This window comes from Somniosus microcephalus, chromosome 7, assembly GCF_052327205.1.
Source record: "Somniosus microcephalus isolate GS21.2 chromosome 7, FLI_Smic_1.0, whole genome shotgun sequence".
Taxonomy (NCBI): Eukaryota; Metazoa; Chordata; class Chondrichthyes; order Squaliformes; family Somniosidae; genus Somniosus; species Somniosus microcephalus.
In genome coordinates, this window is record NC_140993.1 from 32,707,287 (window position 1) to 32,718,256 (window position 10,970).

A 10,970-nucleotide genomic window follows, 5' to 3' on the forward strand; every position below is an offset into this window, starting at 1 on the left:
TGTTCCAACATGGTGATTAGCACTGGGAGTATTTTTTTTTTGTTCTTGGGAAGTTGGTAATGCTGGTGGGGAATGTAGAGGGATGGAAAGTATCAGAGGGCCACTAGCCTAACACATAGTTTAAGGGATTTTTTTTTTTTTAAACTTCGCAAAAGTGTAGACTTTTAGGAGATATGATTGCAGTCTATAAAATAATGAAAAGACGGTCCAAAAGGATAGGCTATTTGAGCTAGATAGGTTAGGGAGGACCTGGCGTCATATAAGTTATAAAAGCCTTAAACTAGGTTAGATGCTCGAAGGGTGCTTCTTTTTGCAGTCACAGACCTCTGGAATAAGTTGCAAGCATGTGCAGTATGCAGATTTCCTGCAAGCATTCAAAAGGGAGCTGGACAATTTTCTGAGAGTACAGACAATCAGAAGTCTGGAACTCAGTTTGTGACATTCAAAACCCCCCAATTATGGCCTTTCAACAAACTTGTCACTTTAAAAGAAAACAAACTAGGGTTTTGGGCTCCCTACTTGACTTTGTATCTTCCTTCCACCCCCACAACAAACACAAACAAAATGCTAATACTTATCATCACATCGCATACATGAATAACTAGCTGAAGTGCCCGGCGGTGCCGAGGCTTTTTCGAGGGCATGTTGTTGTTGGAAGAGAGAGAGAGCGAGCGACTGGGGGGGGGGGGGGGGGGGGGAGGAGGGAGGGAGGGAAGGGGGAGAAGGGGGGGAGGGGGGGGGGAGAGCGGGGAGGGAGGGAGGGCGCGGGGGAGGGCCCCTCCCCCCGAGGGTCGCGCCCCCCCCTCCCCCGAGGGTCGCCCCCCCCCCCCCCGGGTCGCAGCCCCCCCTCCCCCGAGGGTCGCGCCCCCCCCCCGAGGTGAAGACCGCCGATTGCGGCTGTGCAAGACGGCCGGGGGGCCGGTTGCCAGGGTGACGCTTGACGCTCAGCAAGCCCCGCCCCCCGGCCGAGCCAGAGAGAGACGCCGCGTCTCAGCTCCTGCTGCGCGCGCACCCTAGCGGCGCTGGGCTGAGGCTCGGCACTCAAGCCTTCGAGTGGGGCCGGGAGGTGCCTAGCTCGGGCGTGGGTGTGAAGGAGAAGCCGAGGCTTCGAGGCCTACCTGGAAAAACGGGGAAAGGTAGGAAAATTAATGAGATTAGATAAGTTAATTCGTTTCTAAATCATTTTTTTTTAAAACAATGTGTGTTTTAAAAGCAACGTTTTTTTTTAAGATGCAGAAAGCGGGAAAAAGGAAAAGTTTGGAATCAAGATGGCGGCGACTCACCTCTGTTCAGAACGATAAAGCCCAGCCACACACGCACCGATTGGCCCGGCGGCACACGCCAGCAACCCGGCGTACAATTGGTCGAGCTCGAGGTCACTCTGTCGCTAATGAGCGGATAATGAGATGCTAATGAGCAGAATGTTGAAGGTTTTTGGGATACCGCGGGCGCAATTTTAGCCCGGCCGAAACGTAAATACGCTTAAAACCGTCTCGGAAGCGTAAGCTTTCTTTGGAGGTAACGCGCGCGTAGGTATGCCCTGTAACTTTCGAGCGCATAGCCCGCCAGACGCACAGGCGATGACAGACAGAATGACAGATAGACAGACAGAATGACAGATAGACAGAAGTACTGATTTATATATATAGATGTCAGAGTGTGACCGGATTATCGTCAGAGAAGGGGAGGGCAGAAAACACGTAGGAAAAAAATTAAAGTTAGAGGCATCCTTTTTTTCTAGAAATCATACTGATGTAATATTAAGTTCTACTTCAGTATTGACTGGGTAGCCCATCATATCCATTCAGGAGGTCACTGAAACAGAATTTCATATTATATTGGGCAACTCTCCACAAAATGTCTGCTTTCCAGACAGCCTCTACTGTCGCTTGCACTGTGAAACTTAACTTTCTCCAGACACAAGTAAATTTCTTTTCCCACAACTGTTGATTAAAAGCTCGCCATGCCATAGTTAATCTTGGCCTCAAAATTAGCAAAATATACTTTAGAACATAAAAAATAGGAGCTGGAGTCGGCCATTTGACCCTTCAGGTCTGCTCCGCCATTCAACAAAATCATGGCTGATCATCTACCTCAACTCCACCTTCCCGTACTATCCCCATATCGCTTAATTCCCTTGCTCCCAAAAATTTATCGACCTCTGTCTTGAATATACTCAACAACTGAGCATCCACAGCTCTCTGGGGTAGAGAATTTCAAAGACTCACAACTCTCTGAGTGAAGAAATTTCTCCACATCTCAGTCCTAAATAGCCTACGTCTTATTCTGAGACTGTGACCCCGTGTTCTAGATTCCCCAACCAGGGGAAACATTTCCCAGCATTAACCCCGTCAAGCCCCTTAAGAATTTTATATGTTTCAATTAGATCACCTTTCATTCTTCTAAACTCTAAGGAATATAGGCCTAGTCTACTCAATCTCTCTTCATAGGGCAATCCCCTCATCCCAGGAACCAGTCTAATGAACATTTGCTGCACTCCCTCTAAGGCAAGTATGTCTTTCCTTAGGTAAGGAGACCAGAACTGTACACAGTACTCCAGGTGTGGCCTCATCAATGTCCTGTATAATTGTAGTAAGACTTCTTTACTCTTACACTGTAATCCCTTTGTAACAAAAGCCAACATACCATTTGCGTTCCTAATTGCTTGCTGTACCTGTACGTTACCTTTCTGTGATTCATGTATCAGCTTTAAGTCGGATGAGACCAATTGTTTAGAATGCATGGTAGATAGAATTCAAAACTATTAGATTATACACAATCTCTGCATTGGACAACCAGGTATCCCATCAGTTCCAGATTCTAGCAAATTTGAAACCAAAGTCTGCCTTATCACCAGCAATAGTTTGGTACAGGAAAAACAGCACTAGTTTCAAAGTAAATGTGGATGCAGAACCCTATATCTTACCAGGACCCAAAAGCTGTGGGTTTCCCTTTGTGTTTCGATCCTTCTACGACCTTAAAAGACAATGCTAAGCATCACCTAATCACTACTTCCCAAATTACACTACCTTCTCTTTTACTTTTATCCACCTTGGTGTTCTGCACTACATTAGGAGAGAAGTCAAAAATACAATTAGGGAGGCAAAGAGGAACTATGAAATTAACAATTAGGGAGGCAAAGAAGAACTATGAAATTAAATTATCAAAAGAACATAAAACAAAATAGTAAATTATTTTATAGGCACATCAATAAAAAAAAAGTTGGGATGGATTCGGGCCATTAAGGGATAGACAGGAAATGCCATAAGTAACAATGGAGAGATGGCAGAAATATTAAATAATTATTTTGCTGCAGTATTTACCAGGGAGCTAGAACAGATGGACATGACATTGGATGATGAGATTAGTAATTAGATAAGTGCATTTAAAATAAAAAAGGGGATATATTAAATAAACTAATCAAACTCAAAAAGTGGATAAAACCCCATGTCCGGATGGATTGCATCCATGCATTTTAAAAGAGATAGGGAAGAGAAAGCAGAGGCATTACGATGCATATTTAATAATTCATTATAAATAGGTGTAGTGCCAGAGGACTGGTAGATAGCTAGCGTAATACTGATATTTAAGGGGGATAGAACATGTCCAGGGAATTATAGACCAGTCAGCTTAACATCGGTGGTAGGAAAAATAATGGAATCCCTACTAAAAGGAGAAAATAGAAGAACTAGAAACCAAACATATAATAAGGAATAGTCAGCATGGAGTTCAAAAGGGAAAGTCTTGCTTGACCAACCAGAGAGAGTAGACAATGGCAATGCAGATGTAATTTATCTGGATTTTCAAAAGGCCTTCGATAAGGTACCCCCATAATAGACTGATGAACAAGGTCAGAGAATGCAGAGTCAGGGGACAAGTACCAGAATAGATAGCTGGCTGGCTTCAGGACTGAAAGCAGAGAGTAGGAGTAAAGGGTAGCTAGTCACAGTGGCAGAAGGTGGGTAGTGGTGTTCCACAAGGATCAGTGCTGGGACCACTGCTGTTTACAATTTGCATTAACGATTTAAACTTTGGAATCAAAAACACGATTTCTAAATTTGCGGATGACACCAAATTTTTTTTTTGGGGGGGGGGGGGGGGGGGGGAAAGAGAGATAGTCAATACTGCGGAGGACTGCAACAAATTACAGGAGGACATTAATAAACTTGCAGAATGGGCATATAATTGGCAAATGAAATTCAACGTATAAATGTGAGGTATTACATTTTGGCAGAAAGAATAGGGAGATCACATCACTTGCAGGGTGCGAGTCTAGGTGGGGTGGAGGAACAAAGGGATCGCGGAGTACAAATACACAAAACACTAAAAGTTGCGACACAGGTTAGCAAGACCATAAAAAGAAAACAAACCAAGCACTAGGGTTTATTTCTAGAGGTATAGAATTGAAAAGTAGGGAAGTTATGCTAAACCTGTATCGAACCTTGGTTAGACCACACGGAGTACTGTGTACAGTTCTGGTCGCCATATTATAAAAAGGATATAGAGGCACTGGAGAGGGGGCAGAAAAGATTTACAAGGATGATACCAGAAATGCGAGGGTGTACGTATCTGGACAGGATGAACAGCCTAGGTCTTTTTTCTCTTGAAAAAAGGCTGAGGGGTGACCTAATAAGAGGTCTTTAAAATTATGAAAGATTTTGATAGAGTGGATAGAGAGAGAATGTTTCCACCTGTGGGGAAGCACATAACTAGATGCCATCAATATAAGATCGTCACCAAGAAATCCAATAGGGAATTCAGAAGAAACTTCTTTACCCAAAGAGTGGTGAGAATGTGGAATTCGCTACCACAGGGAGTGGTTGAAGCGAATAGTATAAATGCATTTAAGGGGAGGCTGGACAAGCATATGAGGGAAAAGGGAATAGAGGGTTATGCTGATAGATTTAGATGAGGAAAGACGGGAGGAGGCTCGAGTGGAGCATAAATGCCAGCATGGACTGGTTGGGCCGAATGGCCTGTTTCTGTGCCGTATATCCTATGTAATGCCTTGACCCTTCATGTTTTTTTTTCTCAATTTAAAAAAAATGCAGCAGGAAGGAAACAATTAGCCATCTTACACAGAGAAAATAGTAATAATTCTGCCCCTTAAATTTTGTGGTCACACACTAATCACTCGCAGTGCAATTCTCTCATCTGGTGGAATTGTTTGTTGGGGGGGGGGGGGGGGGGAAAAGAGGTGGGAGAACACAGATTAAAAAATATACAACAAATAAAACTTGCAGAAGTAGCTGGAGCCCTTTCCTAACATGGTGCTTAGCATGGTGTGTTGCTAGAGTTCCAAACGTTGCAGAGAAAGCAGGTTTCAGCAGGATGGTGGTGACAATGCAGTTAGCTTCAAATCCAAAGCCTAAAGAGAAGGGAGAAAAAATATCTTGGCCCGATTGCTATCCAGAGGCCCTGTTAGAAATACAAGTACACCTATGTAAATGTTTGGCAAGGACAGAAATTAACTTGGTTTTCGCTTCTCAGTCTACTGACATCAACGTCACTGACCATGTAACTGTATTCAGAACAGAGAAAGAGTAAGGGTTAAATAAAAGGAAAAAAACACACCAGTATCATTTGTATACCGACAAAAGATGTCTGCTCTTAAAAACAAAATTGATCTTTATTCCTTGAACCTTGTAAGAGTAACAAATGGCACAGAAATTATCAACCTCAGCTTATTTCCTCAAGCACAATAGGGCTGTGAAAAGCAGCATCAATTGAAACTGATGACATGAAAACACCGCTTATGTTCAAGTCTGAAGACCTTTGCTTTATTTGAGAGCCCAGGTGAGATACTAAAATGGAATATGGCCAGACACCTGTGGAGTCTTTCCAAGATGTGAATTAAAATCTTTTAAAAATGGACACCTATTCTATAATTAAAATCCAAATTGGATAGTGAAATATTCAAAATCAAATGCACATATATGATTTTTTACATGTATAAAGCAGTTTCGCTCTAAAAATGTAAATATAGCCTTTTATCATATTAGATGAAAAGGGAACAAATCATTCTCCTATCCAACTGGTTCCCACCTACCTTCATATAATGACTGGATTAACTGGAGTGACAGACATGACTAAGCCAAGCGCATCAGTTACAGTATATACGTACTGCCCGAGAAACTGAATCAGACTGCTTGCCTGTTTGCAAAATGGCAGCCCTGCCAGAGTTTAAAATATAAATTGATTGATCAGTAGTAGTATAACATTAGAATATCAATATTATTAGTCGTGTTCCCTATTAATTTCCCCCAGTTACTAGTGCATTTATTGTAACCCCCAAAACATGGAATTTTCTTGTGTATTATCCTTATTACCTTTTTCAGTACCTTTCCATCTCTTTTTTCCTCCTTAATTTGCATGGGGGAAGTTTTTCTCCCATTAGCTGTAATTTACAAAATAAAACCCAATCACTGCAGCGTGTGTTACCTTCCTGAATTATTTAAACACTACCATATGTTGAAAGCGCATTTCAAAATAGTAACACTGTGTCATACAATCACATTATCTGAAAAAAAATTAAAATGCTTGCAAGAAATGCAGAAAAATAGGAAACGGATGGCTAGTTAGCTAAAATACTCTCCTTTCTGGGACTTGAGTTCAAGTCCAGCTGGTCTGATGGAATGAAAGTAAATTAGGTTGTCTTCCTAATCGCTGAAAGGGTCCAACAAGAAATTAGTTTAGATGGTTTCTATCCAGTAGTCAGTGGCTATGGGTCGACAAAATAATTCAGGACAAACTGGCTATTTCACTCGGAGACCATGAATTATGCTGGTATGGAAAATGCAAACAGGGGTGCCAGTTTGTAGTTAGACTAAGAAATATTGGGAAGAGACAACTATTCCCTGGCAACACATCCTATGCTGTATCCGCCTTGGAAATCTTGATGTTGACAGAAATGTTCCAAGGCTCCAAATTATCAGCCCCTTTCTTCATGAGGTAAAATGTTGTCCAGAAATAGAAAAATCAAAGTAGTATTCATCTTAGGTTCAGCATTGATAATCTGCTCCGGCTTCACTCAGTGTATAATGAAAACAATACCTAGCTTATCACCTAGAAATGTGTAAAAGTCTGATTAATTATTTTTGAAGGCAGTGATTGTTGTGAAGACAAACACAGCAGCCAATCTGTGCTAACATCCCAAAAAAGTTACTGGTTAAGGAAACCAAAACTCATACGTTCTATATGTTAACCTATAGAAAAATTACTCTCAAAACTAAACTCCGAACTGAATCTCAGAAGCTAGACCAAACAATTTGCCTTTAACATTAAGTGCACATTGCTCAGCAGCCCAATAAAACCAAAGGTACCAATTTATTCTCTGCACTTATTGCACAAAGGTGTACAATGATTCTGCAAAATGTATATGCATTTAATATTCTAAACATAATTTAAAAAATCAAACTGTTTTTGCAATTTTGTTCAAAAATATGCCCCTATACATCAGCTGAGGACATGATCCAGCTTGACGCTTGATTGGTAAGCATGCCCATCGACATTGGCCATGCAGGTTCAAATGTGAAGAGTAGGGACATAGACAAAGTAATGAAACTGTACCTATAAGTGAATTTAAAAAAATCAAAGGGAATAAACTTACTGGGCCTCATTATATTCTTATAAATCAGTGGCTTTCAAACCTCCAGGAAAAAATTTAAAGACATTGAAGGGGTGGTGTGGGGAAAAAAAACTTCAAACAACACTGGAAATTTCTTTAGTGCTCCTCAAATAAAGAAAACATAGGCAGGAAAAAGAAAAAAGGTGAAAATAGTGGCAGAGAAATTGGGAGGAAAAATTGTTGACAGCAGAAGCAGTGACTGAAAGAAATAGCCATTGATGGTGTAGTAGAGTGAATGGGAGGTAAAGAGTAACCCAGTGTTAGAAATGTGGAGGGGGAAAACCTCAGTGAAGCAAAGCTGTGGAGGAATATGAAAAAGGGGTTCTTGAAGTCAAATTGCTCGGACACCAAGATCCCGTGAAGCTTGGCAAGGATGGGGTTGATGAGTTTGCATGCTGTTTATGGATGAGATGATACAGGTCTCAGAATTATGAATAGAGTGGAAGTCTGTGGAGGATGGAGTGCAGGTGGCTGCGCAGAAAGTGTTGGAGGAATCAATTCTTGAGGTGAGGAAACTGCGATAAGGAATTTGTAGTCTTCTTTCGTATGGTCGTAGCAAAGCAAATCAAATGTCAATATCTAAGTCAAATATCCAGGCCAAACCTAGGATTTTGTAGTGAGGAAGAGGTGGGCCTACAACCAGACAATGCTGCAGATAAAAAGCACAAGGATAAGGGATGAAAAGTAGATACCTCCAGTTGAAGCGCCAGTACCAACATGGGCAATGGACTAAATGACCTGCCTCTGGTCTGTAATTTCTATGATTCTAGGTCTCAGCATTGGACAACACAGGATACAAAATTCAAATGAAACAGGATGTAGAGGTTCTAAATCTAGATTTAATCTGATAAGACTGATGGAGTTGAGTTTAGCAGCACATAGGTGGTGGTGGGAGCCTAAGGCAAAAAATTCAATTTTACCAACATTGAGCTTAAGGAAATTTAAACTCATCCATGATTTAATGATTCAGCTAAAATCTTTTTATTTTCAGCACTCCTTCAATCTGGTTTTCATTTTCCCTCCTGCCTGTCCCAGAGCAGTCATTAGATCTCTTCCAATGTTTTCCTCTTCTGTGCCCAGTCATCTATTTTGTCTTCTCAGGGTTACATACTTGATCCTTTTTTCTTCTTCATTTATATACTACCCCATAATGACATTATCTACAAGCACAGAGTCAGATTTTACCACAACACCCAATATTTAGCTGAAGAAAATTTTGACTCATCCATAATTGAATCATCAGACAGGCAGTTGGCATTGATGGTGCAGGCAGAGAGGTAGAGTTGGGTTATTGTGGTAGAAGCTGACCCTGTGTGCTTGTGGGTGTCACCAAATGAAGAGAGAACCTTGTATTTAGCTCTGTCTAGCCCACCCTCAATGCTATCCTGCTCCTGTACATCAAGAATGAGATAGGACAGTTTAAGAATACAGCCTTCAGCACAGATAAAAAATGTGTCCACTTAAATCAACTTGTATACCAAATGTGGTTCAAATTCAAAGACACAGGAAAGTGATATTTGGCTTGGATTCAAATCAGGCACTTAAAATAGTATTTTTCCATCAAACTGCAAGGAGAAAAAATCTGAAGTATCCAATTACTAAAGTCTGGAAGCTCACTCTATAAATGTCTATGAGATTTGCATTGTTCTAAAAAGCAGAAATGAAAATGCCTCTCACAAGAAACAATATCCAGCAGCAAGATTCCATATAACGAACAAGTACATAAATCACAGTGCTTTTTCCCGATGCTCTGCGTATTTTTTTTTTGGGGGGGGGGGGGGGGGGATAAATTAACGCAATCAGGGGCTGTCAGAGTCTGCAGTATGAAGTGTTTCATAGCATAGCCCTCATTTTAAGCCACAAATACCAGTTTACAAGAGCTCATCCAGTTTTACTAAAAGAGCGCAATAAAGCTTTTAAAAGCAACAGTTTACAGTAAACTGGATCTGATTCTCTTCGTGATCTAAATCCGATTTCACAGACACACAAAAAAAAATCACGATTTACGAAGATTTAAAATGTCTGCATTCCCGAGAGAATTGTAATTCGTACTACCAGACTGTTACATCGTAATTAAATCTAAGGAATTAAGTTAAATCTACTTCATCATTCCCTATATATTTCCAAAGCACGTTTAGATGATTATTAAAAAAAACTTCCATCTAATTATCAACAGATTTGATTTGAATGACTTTCCCTTTTTTCCTCCCCACAACGTTCCTCAACCAACCTGTGCCTCGATCATCCAACGCTTAAACTGAAATGGTTGACCAGTCTCAGTTTCTTCCTTTCGTGACACCAGCGTCATGTCATTATGAGATTACTGGTTTTACTGGTATTATTTGCCAAACGGATTCGGACAACCCAGCCAGCGACTATAAGCATAAAGCCATTTTAGTTCAGTATAGACGCGTCACCACTACCGTGCCTCAGAAAGCTGCAACATTTTTAAGAGAAATTGCTGCTGAATCATATCTCATTGTTTTCAAATTTCAGCGATCCAACAATCTTTGTAAACTATTCCCTTCAACAGAAACCTTAAAATCTCTTCAGCAGCATTTGGAAAAAAAACACAAACATATAGATTAACAAATAAGGGTCTCCCTCTCTACTGCAGTCGTCATTATACAGTTATCTGTGCAAAAAATTTACCCCACAATCATGAGGGGAGGAGAGGGAAGAGACTCTAAAATGGGGGCTGGGAAATGTAAAACAAAAATAATTTTTTTTTTTTTTTTAAAAGCGAAAGGTCGATAACATTAAATAATGTAAAAGTTTTTTTTCCTCCGCCACCCACCCCAATTAAAACAAAATAGAGAGAGATGCGCTTTGAGCAAAAGAGCAGCTCAAGCTCATCACACACGCCTCCTGTTTCAGTCAGTCCAACCGCACAACACACAATATCCGATTGCTATCACGGGCCTTCGCTTCGCTTTCGCTCGCTCGCTCGCTCGCTCTTTTCCATTAAAGCATCATTTTCGGCCTTTACCTTTTCGAAGGGACGTGTGAAGAAACGCGTTGAAAATTTCAGGACAGGGAGGAAGGAAGGAGGGGAGAAAAAAAAACCCAAATCACGTTGCAGAACCCCCCCCCCCAGGGAAAACACTAAAATAACTATAACGTCCTTTTGTTAACATTTATGTTATTATTATTATTATAAAGCGAGAGAAATTATAAACGACGAGACCTTTGATCAGGTTCCATCTCCGGGACGGCCTTTGACTTTCCGCGGGTCCAACGTTTCCGCGGGTTGGACGGATCCGCGTCACGTGACCCGCCAACCGAAGACTTTCGTTACGGGCCGTCTGATTGGCTGCTTTCCGGACGTCAACCCGGCCCCGGT

At 41.3% G+C, this 10,970-nt stretch overlaps 1 protein-coding gene across 5 annotated transcripts in view; it reads right to left on the reverse strand.

The window, feature by feature from the left end:
• ankrd12 (ankyrin repeat domain 12) overlaps window positions 1–10,937 on the reverse strand; it is a 203,614-nt gene extending 192,677 nt beyond the window's left edge. For 2 of the 5 annotated variants that reach the window (XM_085992377.1, XM_085992373.1), the window contains exon 1: window positions 10,815–10,904. The gene's annotated coding sequence lies outside the window, so the exon portion shown is untranslated. Of the gene's footprint in view, window positions 1–9,857; window positions 10,011–10,616; window positions 10,719–10,814 lie in introns of those variants that run through there. The other 3 variants (XM_085992374.1, XM_085992375.1, XM_085992376.1) reach the window with 3 other exon arrangements.
• Between the last annotated feature and the right edge of the window lie 33 nt (window positions 10,938–10,970).